Here is an 18083-nt window from a genome sequence, read left to right as displayed (position 1 = left end):
CGTAGTACCGACTTATCGGCGACAAGCTCTGGGAAATAAAAAGTTTGTCCTCCGTTCGAGCGGGGCGACCAGCACGTTATTTTGCCGCCGTCAGCGTTAGTGCCAGAAGCAACTGCAATCGCAACTTTGCTATTTTCCGCTTCCTCTGATTTCGGCCTCCGAGGGGCCAAAGATAGTATTTACAAGAAATAACAGACGGTCTGGTCGGGACATTCTAGAATGGTTCATTTCGGTTTTTCCACCTTTTACCAGCTTGATCCCAAATACGGGAGGAGGGGGGGAGGGGGGTCTACAGGTAAAAACATCTCGCTAAGGGCTCCTCACAAAATATCTCTGTGATAACGTTGCTTGTGTTATTGGAACTTAGCGCTGTGGAAAGTTGGGTTTGAGAAATGTCCGAAAAAGGGAAACTTAAAGCGGCGGCAATATAGATATGAACAGCATAGTCAGTCGACACGGCCAAAAACCACGGGCTAGGAACAAAATCAGTCGTCATGTAGAAGGGAGAACATGAAATTGCAAGTATTCATATATGTGTATTTAGGATATCACACAGGACGCACTGCCATTGGACGTGTTAGCGTTTGTTCGTTCAGGCGGTCTCTGTACAGCCGGGCACATCTATGTATTAAAATGTCGTAATTATAGTATATGGGTAGATTTATTAAAACCAGTGTTTTTAATTTCAATTCGACCTTTACGAGACACGCACCGGACGAGCACTGATTTAGCAAATAGAACATAACTCACTTCTTGGCAAAATAAGACATATCTAATGAATGAGTGTCCAAGTACAGGATGGGTTTTGTATTTCTATGTGGGTTCATTACTTAGTGTTATATCGATGGGAATGACTGTCAGATTATCTTAAAATATTAAAGCAGAACATGTTTTCATTCTTTATTTAGCATGAGATGTCTATTTTTGTCCATCGACATTCTTACCATTACGTTTGATGTTGGTAATCACGTTTATCCCGACAAGCATTTCCACCTGCTGTGTAAGAATCTAGTAGAAAAGTTATAGTGGCGGAGAAGTTATATGGCTGCTAAAGTTAGAAACTATACGGCCTACGGCTTCTTCTGTACCGAACCATGCACCGTAGTATACCAGTATATCAAATACCAGGCATCGTAGCAGTACCAGGATATCAAATATGTGCGTAATCACCTATCTATTAGCAGTGCGATCTTGGATCATTGCTACTTGCGTCCAAAGCCAGCTCATCGTTCAAAAAATCGTTCACCACCCAAATGTAGCCTCTATACGGCCATACGACGAACCTACTGCGTGGGGTCCGCGTTATTCTGTACTCTATGTGACGCTAAAGTGGTGGTTTTCGAAAATCGTTTTTAGAGCAAATTCCAATTGACATTACACAGTGGATAGTGCCGGTCGGGGTTTCCTACGGGCTTGAACTCATAAGCTGCACTATGCTAATATGGGTTACTATCTGAAACGTTTAAATAGAACACCTAGACAGATTAGTATACAGCTTTTCATTTGAAATATGAAGTCAAATACATATACACGTGCTCTATTACCACCTGTCGTATAATTACAGTTTGACATATCTTTATTCAGAAGCATAAATATATACACAGAGAAGTCTGTCAACGAAAAGCGTTTCCGTATTCGATTTGCGGGTGTTGACACTCTGCAGCGGGAACTTGGCGTCGCTGCCATCCGAATCGCAGAAATCTGCTTAATGGTCGGTCAAAACAAATGAGCGAGCATATCCATCATTGAAGAAGAGTAATTCGTCTGCTTGTTCGCCCGCCGTCTGCTTTTCATCCGCGACCACTTTCAGATACTCAGCCTTGATGGCAACAAAAATTTCCGGCGAGTGATTTCGTTTCTACATAGTTACTATGTTTACTAGTTGACATTCGTATTGACCAGGCGTCCCGTATCGTGACGCGGCGTGAAGTTGCTGCCGGGATGATATTGCAGCTAAGATTCGAAATGGGATTGCGGGCAAATCGTATGTTGTGTACCTATCCGTGTGTTTTTAACTGTTTGTCAGGTAAATTGGGTTGATCCACAAGCAATGATTTGATAAGCAGGTTAATTGTCTTCTCCTAAATAGACTGTAATGTACCGATTGGATCAGCAGGTATAGTTGTTCCTTGATATATGTCGCAATGAGGGAACGGATCAGCCCATGCATAGCGTTACAACTTTCTGACAAAACTTAGCTAATCGCTTACTGTATCCAGATGAACACACAAAGGATTAACTTAGCCATTGAACGACTAACGGCCATCTAGTTATAAACCAGCCTGTTACAAGCGAGTTTAAAAATGCAACGATATTACAGACCTATTGGAAGCTGTATTGAACCGAGTGTCACAAACATGTACCTACTGCCACCCGTAGGCAAAATAGGATTCTACCATGCTATTATGACCGATCCTTTGTTGGCATATTACTATATTGTATTTATGCTGCGTCGATACAGTTTGCAATTGTAGATTGTCTGGTTATAAGGGCCAGGTCTCGTAAGGCGACCTTGTGCTGAATGATCACACTATATTACGTAACCGTGCACAGACAACTGTTACGGCGGAAATATGAAATAGAACCAAACAGAGGTCAGACTAGGGCCAACCGGTGGAGCAATCGAACGGGAAGTTGATGTAGTTACACGTAAGAATTCTAATGCAGCATTCACCCATGTTGGGGATCAACATCCATAATTCGTTCGCCGTTTGGGACCAGCAACAGCGTGCTACTACGGCGTCATCTATCGACGAATCCAGTGCCGGAAGCGGGCTCAGATAGTCCTGCGGAAATGACCACGTCAAGCCAGCCGTCCGACCGGCCGTCAGCCCGTTCAAGTCACCGAGGAACTCTACAAAGGAGAGAGGAGAAGAGACGATAGTCAAAAGAGGCTTAGTCAAAATATCAGTCTCATGAGACTATCAATGAAGAAATCTAAAACGAAACTGGGGAGTAAACCGTTTCTGGGGTAAACCGGGCCTAGCGAAGCAAAAGTAGAAAAGGAAAGATCTCGGCTCCCAGAGTATTCCTTCAAACATTTTTCCTCTCGTCCTTGTTAAGCCGGCGTCGCTCGCCAATACTGTAGTCCTCTAACGTGCGGAGAAAACGTCGTTAGCACCCTTAACGGAGGCAGATAGCCGCGCGTCTTTCGTCACCGACGAAGTATCTAGAAAACCAAACCTTCTAGGTCCACCAGGATGTAGTGGTCGAGTACAGCGGCACCATAGGAATGAAGGGACGGAGGCATGCTGAATAAATTTTTGAATAGATTATCAAATAAACCAGCCTCGACGACATGAAAGATTACCCTATGTAATGAGATCCCTAAAGCTGCCTCTCACGCTACTTATACTTGTTTCAGCCAATGAGCAAAATACTATCCAAGGTCTACGTACATCTCATGCACACATATAGGCATTTCGATGAAGGTAAACCCCTTGGAAAAGAATCCGAACTATTAGATGGTGAAATGATTTGCAATGGGTTCCGGTACCACGATGGGAACACAAACGATCTCAAACTCTGAATGGGTATACAATGACGCTGGTGGTTCTTACAGGCAAAAATTGTATCTGCTATGAAATAATGGTAGCTTGGCTGCAGCGGTGGCGGCCGTTGTCCTGTACTTGAAGACGGTCCTCTGCTGGTGATGGCGGATGGACGTTACCGCAAACTATGAGCTGAAAAACACTAATCGAACTGATAGTGTCCTGCAAACGAAATACGTTCTTTTATCTGACCTAGGTATATAGCTAGAAACTATTTCGTTGTTTATTGGTGTGTCATTAGTGCTGGCTATTGTCTGATTATAGTTAAACAGAGGCCAAATTTAAATCAATTAAATGTGTTACTCATTTTACGTAGGTTTCTAATAGACGATATTGCCAAATATACACATGTCCTAAAAGAAAGCTTTGTCCGATGGCGCTAAAGAATAGCACGCTGGTGCTTTCACTGTCATAGGAAAATCGTGTTCTAACGTAAGATAGAAATTACTTATTTAGGCACGCCTTTCACACGAAGGTTATGTACGTCATGTATGCATTTAAGCACGCCATGCTTGCCGCATAAGCCATTTTCACTGGTTCTGAGATTACGTAAATATGGCCCATTCAGGACTAAATCGCCTTTTAACAACGTTAATGAAGGCGTGTTTGAACAAATACGATAATCACAAGCTATATTTAACTACCTCAGATTTTACGTCCACATGGCCAAGTCTCCTCAATCGCGTTTTCACGGGTGAACAGGGTTGATCAAGCGATACGTATCTACTAGACTGATAATAAAGTACAATCTAGCACATTAAAATATCTTGGCTTTGTCAAAGACACGTTGTTACGGACGAGTCTCCATTATGCCCTGGCTTTACTCAATACCCAAGCCCGTCGTATGCCTCGGGGTTCAAGTAGGATTAGATGAGATCACGAAACAACATGTGCTACATAATGGCCTATTGCTACATAATGGCTTATTATTACGTGAGACAATTAGATTTATCATCATGTCGGTACACAGATATAAACAGCAACAAAGATCTAGATTGCCCATAAACCGAAAGCCGAAACAATAATCGAAGGGCTGTCGAAATATCTACAAGAGGCAATAAGCGCCTCAGATGTGCGATTAGTCTAGTGGTGAACTTCGGAACAGCTAGCACTGAAACCTTTGGATAACTTCGAAGTTAATGATGATTTATTGTGGAACCACTTATAATGAATAGAATGAAAAAAAATATTGATTTTTTAGGCGAGTATAACTACCCGGTAGTGTGGTGTGATTGATACCTACGTGCACGATCATTACTTCTAAATAAGGTAGAGAACTTTTAGTTAGTGAGACATAGCCTAAAAGTTTGTTAAAATAGCTTAAAACTAATGGATATATCATAACTCATGGAAGTTACCATTATAAATAACTGGGAGAATATAACAACGGATGAAATTGTGCGTAAAAAGTACGCAGATGTAACGTATCAGAAAAGCGGCCGTATGAGAAACAATATTATATCATACAGTGTTTTGTATTATTATTTTAAGCTAAGTCAAATTTTCGCTGGGTTTTTGTCTTATAGCGGATTGATCAACTTGAGTCTTTAATCATCTCACAACTTCGCTGAATGTTTTTCGCTCCTAACTTATGTTTTCGCGGCTACTTTTCTAACTATGAAGATGAAGCTGGCTGTGCGTGAAGGCCCATGATGTGTCTTGCTCTTCGTTTACTCAACGGCTACTAATGAAAATGTTTTTTAATTCGATCCTTGTAGTTTGACGGGGCGATCAAATGTACGACAGTGCTATCAGTTTTCATTAGACACATGACTAATGCACAATCTAGTTAGTATATTAGATTGAGTGAAATATTTCCATTGGAACCGACAGCTGACGCTAGCGTTGGATCCCCTGATCGTACCTGTTTTGGACGCTCGAACGAACCTGTGTGGTCCGTTGTTTTGACTCAGTCGTTATCGTTCGAAGTAGTGATTCGGTCCGTTGAGTTATGGGATTCAAAATAAGCGCATTCGATATTATTCCTCTTCACTGTTTTCGTGCTGGGGAGAGTGCAGATGAAATAAAGAGAAGAAAAAAACAGCTTGCGAAGTCGAGGTACAGTGAACCTGTACTCAGTGACCTAAATGCCGTGCAGTCGATCCGAGAGCTTCTTGTCTAGAGAAGAGCGGCCCAGACGGTTCGGGTCCCATGAAAGAACTACAGAATACCGTTACGCTAATTAACTCTTCCGTTTGAGCCTAGAAGAAGAGCCTTAACTGTTAAGTTAAGAAGGCCTTGAACTGGCAAAGGGTGACGCAAAGTGATACTGTTTGTGAAATGAAGAACGCTATCCCGCATACTCCTTAGATGATCCAGCAAACGCTATCTCCAATGGGAAACCCTACCGTACCTGGCGTGAAGCTCGAAGCATCGTTCCACCTGATTATCACTTGTTTGGGTCAATGCAGCATAGCTAAGAAGGCAAACACTTCAAAACAGAGAGTCAACTTTGCAAATGGGTCGACCAATGTATCGCATCCAAGGATAAACCTTTTTAGTTTGCAAGATACATCGGCTGCCAAAAAGATGGCCGAGAATCGTAGGAAGCGGAATACACAAGCCTAAGGTGTAGCCACTTATTAGAATGTTACAATCATTTAAAACAGCTAAGAAACAACGAGAACTTCTTACTCAACTTAATAAATCTAAGATATACTCCATGATATCAGTGTGCGCTGGCCTCATCCTACTAGGGATGTATTTTTTCTGATGTTTTATGCTTCATACAGATTGTGCAGTGCGTTATGTTCCTATACCACTATCATTAAATGTAGTGCTAAAAAATGGTTAATTTCTTCCTCACAACATAATTTGCCTTTCATAATATACTATTGCGAGGATACATCTGATATTTGCTGGCAAAAACCGTGCAGAAAAGAAGCTTATACCTACCTGTTTTCAAGGAAAAATCGATTCAACAATCCAGCAAGATCTCCTAACCTTCACGTGGAACCATGCGAATAAGACAAGTTCCATTGTAGTGGGTACAACCGACCGATTTTGGTAACTGGGTGTATTTTTTCAAATTCTATTTAGTGTGAAACCCACATGATATTACCTCTAATTACACTAATTTCCCTGCCGTGTTAACTTGGATCCCGAATAAGGCGTGTAAATAGGTTATTATGAATTAAGAACATGAATAAACATAATTATTATGAATTATAGATAATTCAATAATTAACAGGTCATTAATTCATTAATTAGGTCCAACGCTCGAATAGTTGCTATTTTGAGCAGATTTGATTGTAACGACTTAGCAAAAATTACCTTAACGGAAGTACTCTCTCGCTCGATCTCTTCTAGGTCTACATAGCAGTCTACATAGAAGAAAAATAGGTAGTCACAACTGGCACCGAAGCGTACTACAGGGGGATAAAAATGACTAGATAGGCTTTTTTATACCGTTCTCGATTGGGTACCAGATCGATGATCACTAGCGAAATGCTGACTGGACAAATTGTTCCAAAATGTCTGTTTGATGCAAGAAGACGAACCACACCTACAATAAAGTCGTGGCTAAATTAGAATTCGAACGGAGGTTACGGAAACCTACTCAGAAGGGTACATTGTAGGCCAAAGTGGCCCCTAATATTCAAGAACATCATCTCCTTAATTCGACTCTTGTAAAAGCAAGTTTACCTATTTAACTTGGGCATACTCAAGGTCGTCTAGATCAAATAGTGGTCCAAGGCTATACTGGACTAAGGTAGTATCGGACATAAAACTTGATACATTAACTTGAGTTCACTTTGTATGGTGCGTAACTACTACATAAGTTGCCATATTTCCACATGCCTATGAGTTACAAATACCTGAGAAGCCCACAGCATATATCTATGTTCAAATCTTTCATCTGTGATGAAGTAAAGCACGTTAGTGAAGATTTTCAACTTAACTAAAGCTAAGCCCGGTAGCGAAAAAAGAATTTAGACAAGCATGTTTTACAGTATAGCATAGCCACCGCCTTACGAGTTGTTCGTGAGGTGCTCTGTTGAGCTATCGGTGCTAATGGAACAAATTAATCATTAATATACTAATTGTATTTCGTCAAAGCAGATAAGGACATGAAGATAGGTATAGGAATAATTTCTACTCGGTCACAGGAGTTTGCTTTCTGACTAAATGAATTTCGAAATCCGCTAGTGAAAAGGAAAACAAAGTTGATTAACGTCGTAAGGTGCTGTATTATCAACAATCATTGCACTTCAAAAATAAAAACAATAACAGCATTTTGCATGTTTGTTATAGTTTGCATAAAACAAATGACCTATTACCAACAAAATCCACTAAAGGACACCACTAGTCACTGTCATGATATAGGTTTTTACCGACATCCGGGTATAGCTTAAGTTAAGTCTATCAAATCGTTATCAGACAAATCACTTTCTTTAGTTTGACTTGTTAAAAAGTTGACGGGAACGTAAAGTCCTCCAGTATGTACGCATCAAATAGGCGCTATCATCATGTGGGCACAATGTAGAGCTTAGCCAACCTAGCACCAACACACTCGCCTGGCGCTACCTCCACTAAATTGGCCGATTCACTAATGGCTACTCGTCTGGTGAAAGGCCGCTCATATAACTGAGTTTGCTTTGGGCATTGATTTAGGCCAGGTGACTTTAAGATGGTGTCTGCTGATATTTGAAGTTCTTCTAGTGCAAACTAATTCTGGTTTAGGTCGAGGACCTTAAGGCACACGTTAGTCTTCTTACGAAAGCGCTTCAGTCAGAGCTCAAGCAAGTAGAACTCTTCTACATAACAATTATCCTAATATTAGCACCCTGTCGGCACAGTTGGGACCTTTAATCAATTTACCGTTACGAAAAGCAGGACGACTGTTTTGTTTTCAGATCCAGTTGGCGTAGGATTACAACAGCCTATTGAAAGTACGCACCAGCTCTATTGTCTTGGCTTTGGTTTGACGCAGGACTTCTACTGTAGTTATACGTGTAATGAAAAACTCGAGCTAGCATACGCCTGTATTTAGGAAATCGGCTACTGCAATAACTACCCTGTTTTTTTCTATCCCCATTGTAATATAGTTTGCTAGCGCTAGTTCCGAGTTTAGGCTGGTCATCGTAGGAAGCGTGTGGCGTTCAGTGTCCATCATAGGAGGTAATATTAACTATAGCAAAAGCTATTTCGTTAGCATCTTTACTCCCCCGGGGATCTTCCCTCATGCTATATTCAGAAAGGCAACTGCTGAAGTTTGCATCGTAAACACGAAAATCTTAGCTTTCAAATGCATAGGTTGGGTACAATGATGAATACCTACAGTATTCATCAGTTAAAAAACAATTATCGAAAGTCGGGTCAACCAGTAGAATAGTGTTCATCAACGAAGCAAAATGCATCGATCTTTACTGGTCGTATTGGAGAGCGAAAAGTTTTTAATTAAAGCTTCTTAACGGTTTGTATCTTCGATTCGTCACCATCTGTTCAAGCTCTTTGTCGTCTGTAAGTACGCCTTTGGGTGCAATTTTAACCTAGTAAATATGACGAAAAATAAAAAGTAAATTTAGGAATTATTTTCCCTAATGTTTAAAGGGTTGTTTGTTTTTTTTTTCTGGAAAACGTAATTTTCATCATATCATTTGTAAACAGATGTGTCCTATTTGATATCATCAGCCCATCCTGCCAATCCATTTTATTTGTCGTTTTCTGATCATAGCCATTGCGGCGTAGAGGAGAATTCGCTGACGGTTAGGACGATGATACACAAAGCTTCCACGTTGAAGAATTTATTACGAGGTACTACACACGGGAGAGAGGCGAGCCGCCGATACTCGTGAGCTATTGCACTGCTCAGGCAGAAAAAAATAGGAAGCAAACTAGAACATTAAGGTAGAAGGAATGATAGCTGTACATGCCTGCGTCAGAGAGCTCATACGATAAATTTTCGAAAAATTTTGCAAATTTCCTTTTTAAGTGCCTACGTAGCAATTGACTTTTTCTCGTGTCCGCTGCTATTCCTCCGTTTCGTGTTTTCTTCGACTCTTTTATACGAGGATCATAGTCATTACCCGCTTTTATGGATTCCAACCTACGTTCGGAGAGATACGTTCTGTTCTGTGCGGCATATGATCTCGCAATAACTTCTGCTTTTGCTCATTGCTATTTGTGCGAAGTTGTTTACGTTCTTTTTGCTACTGTAGAAGTTTTCGTCCGTTTCTCTCATAACCTTTGCCCTAATACCCTATTAGGATGCTTGGGGGCTTTTCGCTTTCAGGAAGGGTTGCCGTTTCAAATCCAGGTTTCCAAATCCTCTATTCTTCACTTAGTGAGTTTGTTGCCTCATCGAAAACGCCCGTTCATACAGCCCCTCGCTCAGTCTGGAGGGAGGTTATGTTATTCCGATCTCGTTGTTGGAAGAGAAAATTGCCCTTTAAAGTAAGAATTTCTTTCGTTTCATAACATATATCTAGCACAGCCGCGTGAAAAGTTTTGATTATGTTTATTAGTACGTTTCAAGAGTTGTGTACAGTTGATATGTTAACCAGTTGAATCAACAATGTTGTTGCCTCTGGGGGGAAGGCTTGGCCACTGCAAAAAGAAAGGCGGAAAGCGGGAGCGGAACTTTTGTTCGAGGCGCTTACGATAATATGTAGTAATCTATTACTGCTATTTTTTATTCTAGTACTAAATATTATAAAGAAAAATAACACACTCTTACTGCTAATATTAAATGAGGTGTTGAACTTGTATGTTCAACTTGATTTTGTTTTTAGCATTATTAACTAGGATTTACGAGAACACTCAATCCCAGTGTCTGATATGCTTATAAATGTGACGCACCGTAACAGAGAACAACGGATAACAAAATATCTTTAGTCATAATTCTATAAAAAAAAAAAAGCAGTTACTTTATTAAGTAGCACTTGAGCGTTCAAAAAGCAACGCGCTCTTGCGAAGCACGTTTGTCGAAAATAATATAGCCCTGTTTATCCGCCATTTTAGGAACTATTTTTTTTATTTAGCAGCAGGTAAAATCATGGTGGCTTTGTACGCTTTGAAAAAAACGTATAGCTAGTTGCGTGAATTCTTCAAGACACTTTAACCCACTGGACAACTTCAAAGGATAGTTTAGTTACGCTACGAATTAAATAACCAATACCGGTTCAATTTTTTTTTAATCTAAAATATTCTTTTTTAGTTCGAAGCTTAGCTTAGCTAAAAAATAATAACGTATGCCGTAAGAAAACCTGTAAAAAAACAACTGACGGGAAACTCAAATTGCCATGCCAAACACTTCAGTGTTCTATATAGGGAACAAAAAACACACAAGACGACAATGGGCCAGCTTTAACAATTCTGTTCGCTGAACTTTTTCTGCACATACTAATTCTGTTCGTGTAATCAACGGATAAGCCGTCCATTGACCCAGCAGTCCAGGTTCTGGACACAAGCCTCACCTTCCAGACTTTCTTTACAAACTCCAATTAAACCATTTTGTCCGAAGCAGCTATCGCTTCTAGCGACTACGCCCCAGTTGAGTACGTCTTTCAAAAGTTGCCGAAAAACAGGATAACGCTACTCAAACCTAAAAGAGGAGACGCCAGCTGAATGACGTGATGCGCATCTCAACAGACCCACTCTCTATTCGGTTATATGAGAGGACAAGAATCCTAATAACAGATAGAGTCTCTCCCTTCCATTATGCTGTTAGTAAAATAAATTCAACTGATTGTATCGTACATGCAGGTCTCTTAGCTGTTTGAGATCAATTGTCCTCGTTGTATATTAGCTGATGTCGTATTTCTAGCAAGTGAAAGAATATTGCATAGGCTCAGTCGTAGTCTGCAGGCCGCCATTTTGTTGCTCTTCGAGCAACAAAATGAATACTAAGGGTAAAACTTATACTGTATCATTTAGCGATTAATAAATAAAACGAGGGTATTAAAGAAAAAAAACTATTACAAATCGTATCGCTAATGCAGAGACAGAAATATTGCCAATCCAATATGTCATAACGATAATAAGAAACAAAGGTATGGCAAAGTTGAGCGAACGAAACTTACCATATGTAAAAACACTCTCCTAACGATCAAGTCACAATTTGAATCGTTTTCCCTACAAAGAAAAGATATGGACGCCATAGCAATGAACAGTTCCGTCGTAATGATACGCTCGGAGCTTTGAAAAATATCATTGGGGATCTTAAACTTATTAGACAGGCCTTTCGCATACGCGATTTATCTTTCATATCGGAGCTGTCGAGGTCGCTTTATTACGAATGAAATAAACGCTTTATTACCCACGAGAATAAGGTACATACATACATACATACAACGGCGTATTGTTTCCTGGTGTATTGGCAGGGTCAAACAAACATTCCCTGCACATCCAGTACGAAGAGAACTACGGGCGAACACCAACTGTACAGTCATCCATTTTAGAGATTTTAGCTAAAATTCCGGCGTACGATAATAGGCCAACGCGGCTTCAAAGTTAGAATCTTTTTCATAGTATGTGGAAATGTTGAAAGTAATAACTTTTTTACGAGACCTTTTTTTCTCTATAAACAAAAGTTCCTCAGGTTCGTAGGCGTATGCAGACGACAGTAATGCTGAAGATTGAAGAGATCACTTCCGAGAAATAAGTTAACCTGATATGATTTTAGGCGACCTGCCATTCGTAAAAAAGCGATAGTTAATGCTAATAATATATTTATAATTATACAATAATTATATATAAAATAATCGAACGCTTAGTCGTTCACTTTATATATTGTTTCTGAAAGACTCTGTATTAATTGCATGTTCCTTCCGTTGCCTTTTTCGTTATTTATTAACATTTTTTAATAAACACAACAGCATATAGCTATACAGCGGGCTGATACCGGCCAAGACTAAACCATTAATAGAAATAAAGGGAAATTCTTCGAATGTTTGTATCTCGATCTGTCCGAATCCGCTATCCAAACTAAGACCTTTTTAAAACTTCGCTCGTTAATTGGATGGAAATTCAGCTATTTATACGTGTCCCTCTTTGTGAGGGAGTACTCTAAGGTCATCTCTAATTCAGTTAGCTACAAAAGCTACCAGGCCTTTCAATGCTCCGGAAAACAATAAATATGCTTTCTTTGCGCTTTGTCTTCGAAACGCTTACATGTATTCTGGTAACAATAAGCCAGCGCCAATCTTAAGCTCCCTTATATAAATCCTCAAGCTGGAGTAACAGCCAAACCTGCCATAACTGTTACATGGCTGAAATCATGTTGAGGTGATACCTGACTCACTACCTCATACAGTGCAGATGGCAGAATTTTACATTAACTTGAGTAAAAGTGTTTTCTAAGGAATTCTTGAACGTATTTGCGTTTATGAGGTCAGCCGAAAAGGTCTGTAAAGTGCGCCCAATCAAGGTGTAAGAAACGTGTAGTCTTTGCTATAAATGCGGAGTCGAACTTTCAGTCTGACTACCCTGTTCATCTATGGTACGGCCTATAAGATACGGTATAAGAACGAGTGATAGAATTAAATAGACATACAAAGTATCTTATCTAAAATCGACTTAAAATTGGCTAACGATATATGCGCTTGCCATATCGAAAGTGGTTGAAATAAACATTCCCGGCGTGTTGCTATAACGTCAAGTAAATTACGGTTCCCTGCCGTCATTCAAAGTCGATTAGTCGCCTATCTGTGTTTCTTTCGGCGTATATACCGTACTGTGTCTTCAGGCATGAGCTGTTAAATAGCCCTTACAGATTATTTGGTGTTATTTTTACTCCTGAATAAATGGGCCATATTGGCTTGAGTTGTAATAGCTAGGAAAAATGAATATGGACGTTTGTTCGGCTGAGACAGTTTTGGTGTTTTAGACCCAGTAGACAAGGTACATGCTAAAGGTTGGTACATTGTTTCAATTTTTCGTGAATTAGAATTTCATCTTTTCTATTCTCCACACGTGCCGTCATTACACCCTGGATTATTTAGGTCATCAGGAACGCCTTCTCTCATGGTTTGTTTTTATTTTCAGGCTACTATAATAAACCTTTTTATTAACACGGCTTGTATAGTATATTTCGTTGGTAGGTTTTGATACAGCGATCCCCTAAACAACCCTTTCCGCCGAGCCCGAACCTTTAAATCTTTAACAATAATTCCTATAATGGAGTTGGTGGTTGGAAAACTAAATTTGCAAAACGGAAAGAGAATGAAAATACAGACACGATCACGAACTGGATATATTTACGATACTTACCAGTCATTCTCCTTTTTGGTGGGGGATGCAGGTACACTATATCTTGGCACGAACATCAGCCCAACTATCTCAACTCAATAAACCTTCAGAAATTGATATATAACAATGGCACATACTGTATTAATGTATACGATGCGCCCCTACGAATGAAGGATAGACAAATAAAATATCGAAAATTACTAAAAAAAAATTCCATGGTTTAAAGCACGTTCGTTTTGTCAGTTCCATGTTGTTCGAAATGTTTCTCGTCAACACAGCCATATGAATATATTAATTATAATAAGGCGCTCTTTTCCATTCACCTCTTCGCTAACTGCTCAAGCTGCGTCCGAACAAAAAGGACATTAACCTGAAGGCCATATGACACACCTCGTCTATCGCATCCACTGCAGTGGTATTTCCCTAAACACATTCTTCCTTCGGACCAAACTGCGCACCAGTCGCACGCCCATCTTCGTCACCTTAACTTTTTATTTTCATTCTCTCCCATATCTTTATTGTTGTCATTGCCAAACACCTAGCCTGTTGAATGGCCGTCCGTAACTCTATGTATATGTAAACAGAATAAAAAACAGCCGTATTCCCATACCCAGCGTATTCAGTGCTTGCTTGCCGTTCTACTTGGCTGGCGAGAACACGGAACGGCTATAACGCAAACAGGCCCCCAGCTTGTCTTAAGGTTCAAATAACTAGGACAACGACTCAACTAAGCGACGAATTATGGCCTTGTCGCAGAGAAAGAAGGCCGGTTGCATTATTATGTACGGTAACGTCGCCAAGAGTTGGATAGCAAAAACGGTGTGAAGGTTATTTCTACCAGAAGAACTAGTTATGGCTTATTAGTTTCATGACTTTTATCGAACTTCACGAACTTTCGTGTGTTCAACGTGTACAGCGTGTGCTGGCCACCACCAACAATGTCTCCCCGTACGTTCTGACACCTTGAAATTTATCAGTCAATTGGCGATGGCCTTAGGGACGGCCGTGACTGAAAGCTTATGAGCACTTGCGTTCCGTAGGTGTCAAAAAAGGAGAAACAGCCGGAGACGCACAGAACGACACGGCGATAAACAGACACAGAAAGTGTTTTATGCTGTCCAACGCGGCAATTCGGCTATGCGTTGCGATCTCATTGGTCTCGAAATAAGAGACGAAAACAAAACGTACATATGAGTTTCTCTGCGACTACCTAATGGACTCAGGTGCGACAGACGTTAGCCTGACAACACAGTTACAGCCTTTGCTACATTCTGCTGTCACATACAGCCACCATCCGTAGAACCAATACTGGCTATGGTTATGAAAGGACAGTAAAACTAGATCGGCTGAAACATCCTTGGTTACCGCGGGTATCTAAATAAGCTCAAGACGGGAGTAAAGCAGGCGTCTGCTTAATGTACCCGAAGGCCCGAAGCTTCTGGGTGGCCGGCATCTAAAGGGCTCTTGTCTATCTCACGCCCGTAGATCCTTTTCATTCGCAGGTTTCATACACTGAAGAGGCTTAGTGGTCAGCGTAGGGTAATAAGAGAAAACTTCATCAGCTATGTTTTACATGACCCTGTTTGGTATAGACGCGACGAACTAGTATGTTTCATAAAGGGCACTGTTCGTTATGAAGAACACATTTGGCGAACTTTTTTACGGAGCTCAATAAATTTATGGCTATATAAAATATTTCGCCACGGCGAAAGGGTTGTTTACTATCTGGCTTTGGTTAAGGTGGGGACTGACTTGCCAAAAACTAGGATGCTAGATGAATTGAGTTATTCTTGAGATTTGGGCATCCGAAAGTTTTCGAATTGTCCCATTGTTTTTGCTGTGTCTTAACCAGTTCCCCAAAATGTACAAAGGTGCTTTTGTACATGTTAAGAAGCGGATGTATTGTAGCTGACATTCTAAGCATAAGGCCTGCGCGGGGAGACAGCGAAAGGGCAGTGGAAGGGAAGTTTTCTGTGGCGACTAGGGGCGAGTTGCTATTGAGACATAAGATTCGATACATCCAGCCTTCGGGGTTTAAGCAGACGACGAATGGGTACTTAAAGCCGACGATAAACCTATTTATGCTACTCTATAGGTGACCTCATACTATCTATAACACACAGAAAGATGTTAAGGCAACGACAACATAGAAGCAATAACTACGTAAACACTGTTTCGGAACTAAGCAGCGTAGAAATGGCGGGTGTAGGCCGGTTGAGTCCTGCGTAGCTGTTCGGGGACTCTAAAATAGGTCGCTAGGCGGTGAGGTTATTTTTCAAAAGGAATATTAGAGTCAGTCTCTAGAAAATAATATGATAAAAATAGAAACAGACTAGTAGAAAAGAGTGACAAGCTAAAACTAACATGATGGGAAAAATCCCGCCGTTAACGGTATAAGACGAACAAAAATAAAAATACAAAGGCGACAGCAACTTTCAACAACTAAATAATCATTTAGAAATAGATCTTTGTACGTGCATATACTATTTAGTACTTGGAAAGATTAGACATAATAAACGTTCTTTCATTAATTACTTAGCCAAATTAGAGTCAGGGTTAAGATAATACCAAATATGATCCTTCTGTTCACTAAGCAAAATCAGGGACATGCTAACGTCACAGTGTGTCACGTATTTGGAAGTTGTGAGGCCTGATAGGCCTCTATGGTTCCTATATGCAGAATCAGGCGTCTTGCTGCACTGTATTCAAGTGAAGGTATTCTATCGTGCAACCACAACTATGAAGCAAGCTCTGTAATGAAGGGTGAGGCCATGAAATGAAAAGAAATAAGACGTCAGAAACAACGGTGCAAAGTTCTGCGTCACAGAACTTGTGACCAATAAGAGACAACAGAATCTACTAAATGTTACATATCTTCATGAAGTTAACTGAATCCATTGATTTAAGACCAGTCCTAACGTTGCAACGAGCGAGTATTAGACCTTCATGACATCACATCTATATGCCTTTTACGGTCGGCAGCAGAAGATACAATGGAGCTGACAAAACGGTTTTGTTTATTGATGTTATTATCTGAAAAGCAAAGAAACTATCGCTTTGTATATGTAATTGCATTTACCTCTATATAGCCATTTCTTCTCACTGCCTCCGACGCGTCACAATTTGCCAGTCATCTTATAACCTGTTTTGCAATGCTTTACAGCGCTTGTAAGCGTACATTACCGTCTCAAATAAGTCGCTTTTGAGCTTGTCAGCATTTGAATAAGATGGTTCTTGTTTTTACTTCTTTGTTTCGGAATCTTTCATACCATTTGAAAGCAATCGATCATCAGAAACTATGTGGGTAGCGACTTCAACTGTTATTGTTATTATTGCTCTTGGGTAAAATGGCTGAATCAGTCTCAAGGGGCCTAATGAATATAGTGTTATTATGCTGGCAATAAAAGGATTTGGCAACACAGGACTGAGTCTTTCATGGTGACAGCTGCCAGTAAGTTGATAAGGTTTAATACGATCGAAGGGTCTTGTAAGATAAAACAAACGTAGTCACATAGGAATTTTGGCGCACGTCGAGGTCTCTTTACGTAAGCTTGTACTTGTAGACGTAAGATATCCGCTATTCCACGTTCTACCTTTGGCATGATTGTCAGATGATAAAAAGCTATTTAACGTCAATTAAAGAACTTTCCTTCATCGGAATCATCGAAACTTAGATCGGACCCTATCACAAACACTTCCCTGTCATACTCAGTGTCTTTGAGAAAGTAAATCAGAACTTCATTGGTTAGTATGTCGAAAAGTTACTCGTAACCAGTAATTTACTCAGCGCTTACTTAGCTTGACTCATTATCATCTGTTATGATTCGGGGATAAACTATGCGGCCGGCATCATGATAGTTCTTTATCATGTTTCTCAAGTTACTTTGTTGTTTTTTATTACCAAGGAAAGTTATTTCTTATTATCAGGTTATAAGTGTTTTCATCGAGCAGATGATAAGCTTAGCTTTGCTTAATTATTTAAAGGCATTTCTTCAAAATAACCACGTAGTCGTCATGGACCGACGTCCGTGACAAGGAGAAATGGATAAGACAGTATATAATATTATCGAATTGTTTACTAGGACATTGGTAGAAGTTGCCCTTGGAATGGTAGATCTCTCTCTCAACCCCCAAGTTGTTGCTGGTTCAACTGAGCGAGCAGTGCGTCGGTTTAACATGCTCATATACTGTCACAGTCATTGTAAAGTACATTGCTTCCATTCCCATCAGTATGTAGGACCCCCATGGGACATGACGATTCAGACAACGCTTATATGTATATACATGTGTAAATGTCGAAGGTAAGCTAATTTTCTCCCAGCAGTCACCCACCAGGATAAT

General features: G+C 40.2%; 2 long non-coding RNA genes across 2 annotated transcripts in view; one reads left to right on the top strand and one right to left on the bottom strand.

Moving 5' to 3' along the window:
* Positions 1 to 18083, bottom strand: part of LOC111261279 (uncharacterized) — a 77424-nt gene that overhangs the window by 4119 nt on the left and 55222 nt on the right. Inside the window, exon 5 of the long non-coding RNA XR_015311437.1 lies at positions 6960 to 7056. This is a non-coding gene — a long non-coding RNA (uncharacterized LOC111261279). The remainder of the gene's footprint in view (positions 1 to 6959; positions 7057 to 18083) is intronic.
* On the top strand, positions 1553 to 3284 carry LOC147753360 (uncharacterized). Its single transcript, XR_015311440.1, has 2 exons — positions 1553 to 1984; positions 2668 to 3284. It is a non-coding gene; the product is annotated as an uncharacterized LOC147753360 (long non-coding RNA).

The sequence above is a fragment of the Varroa jacobsoni genome, unplaced genomic scaffold (genome assembly GCF_002532875.2).
Source record: "Varroa jacobsoni isolate VJ856 unplaced genomic scaffold, vjacob_1.0 scaffold_542, whole genome shotgun sequence".
Lineage (NCBI taxonomy): Eukaryota > Metazoa > Arthropoda > Arachnida > Mesostigmata > Varroidae > Varroa > Varroa jacobsoni.
Note: the sequence above shows the minus strand (reverse complement) of the source record. Positions and strands in the feature narration are given on the sequence as shown.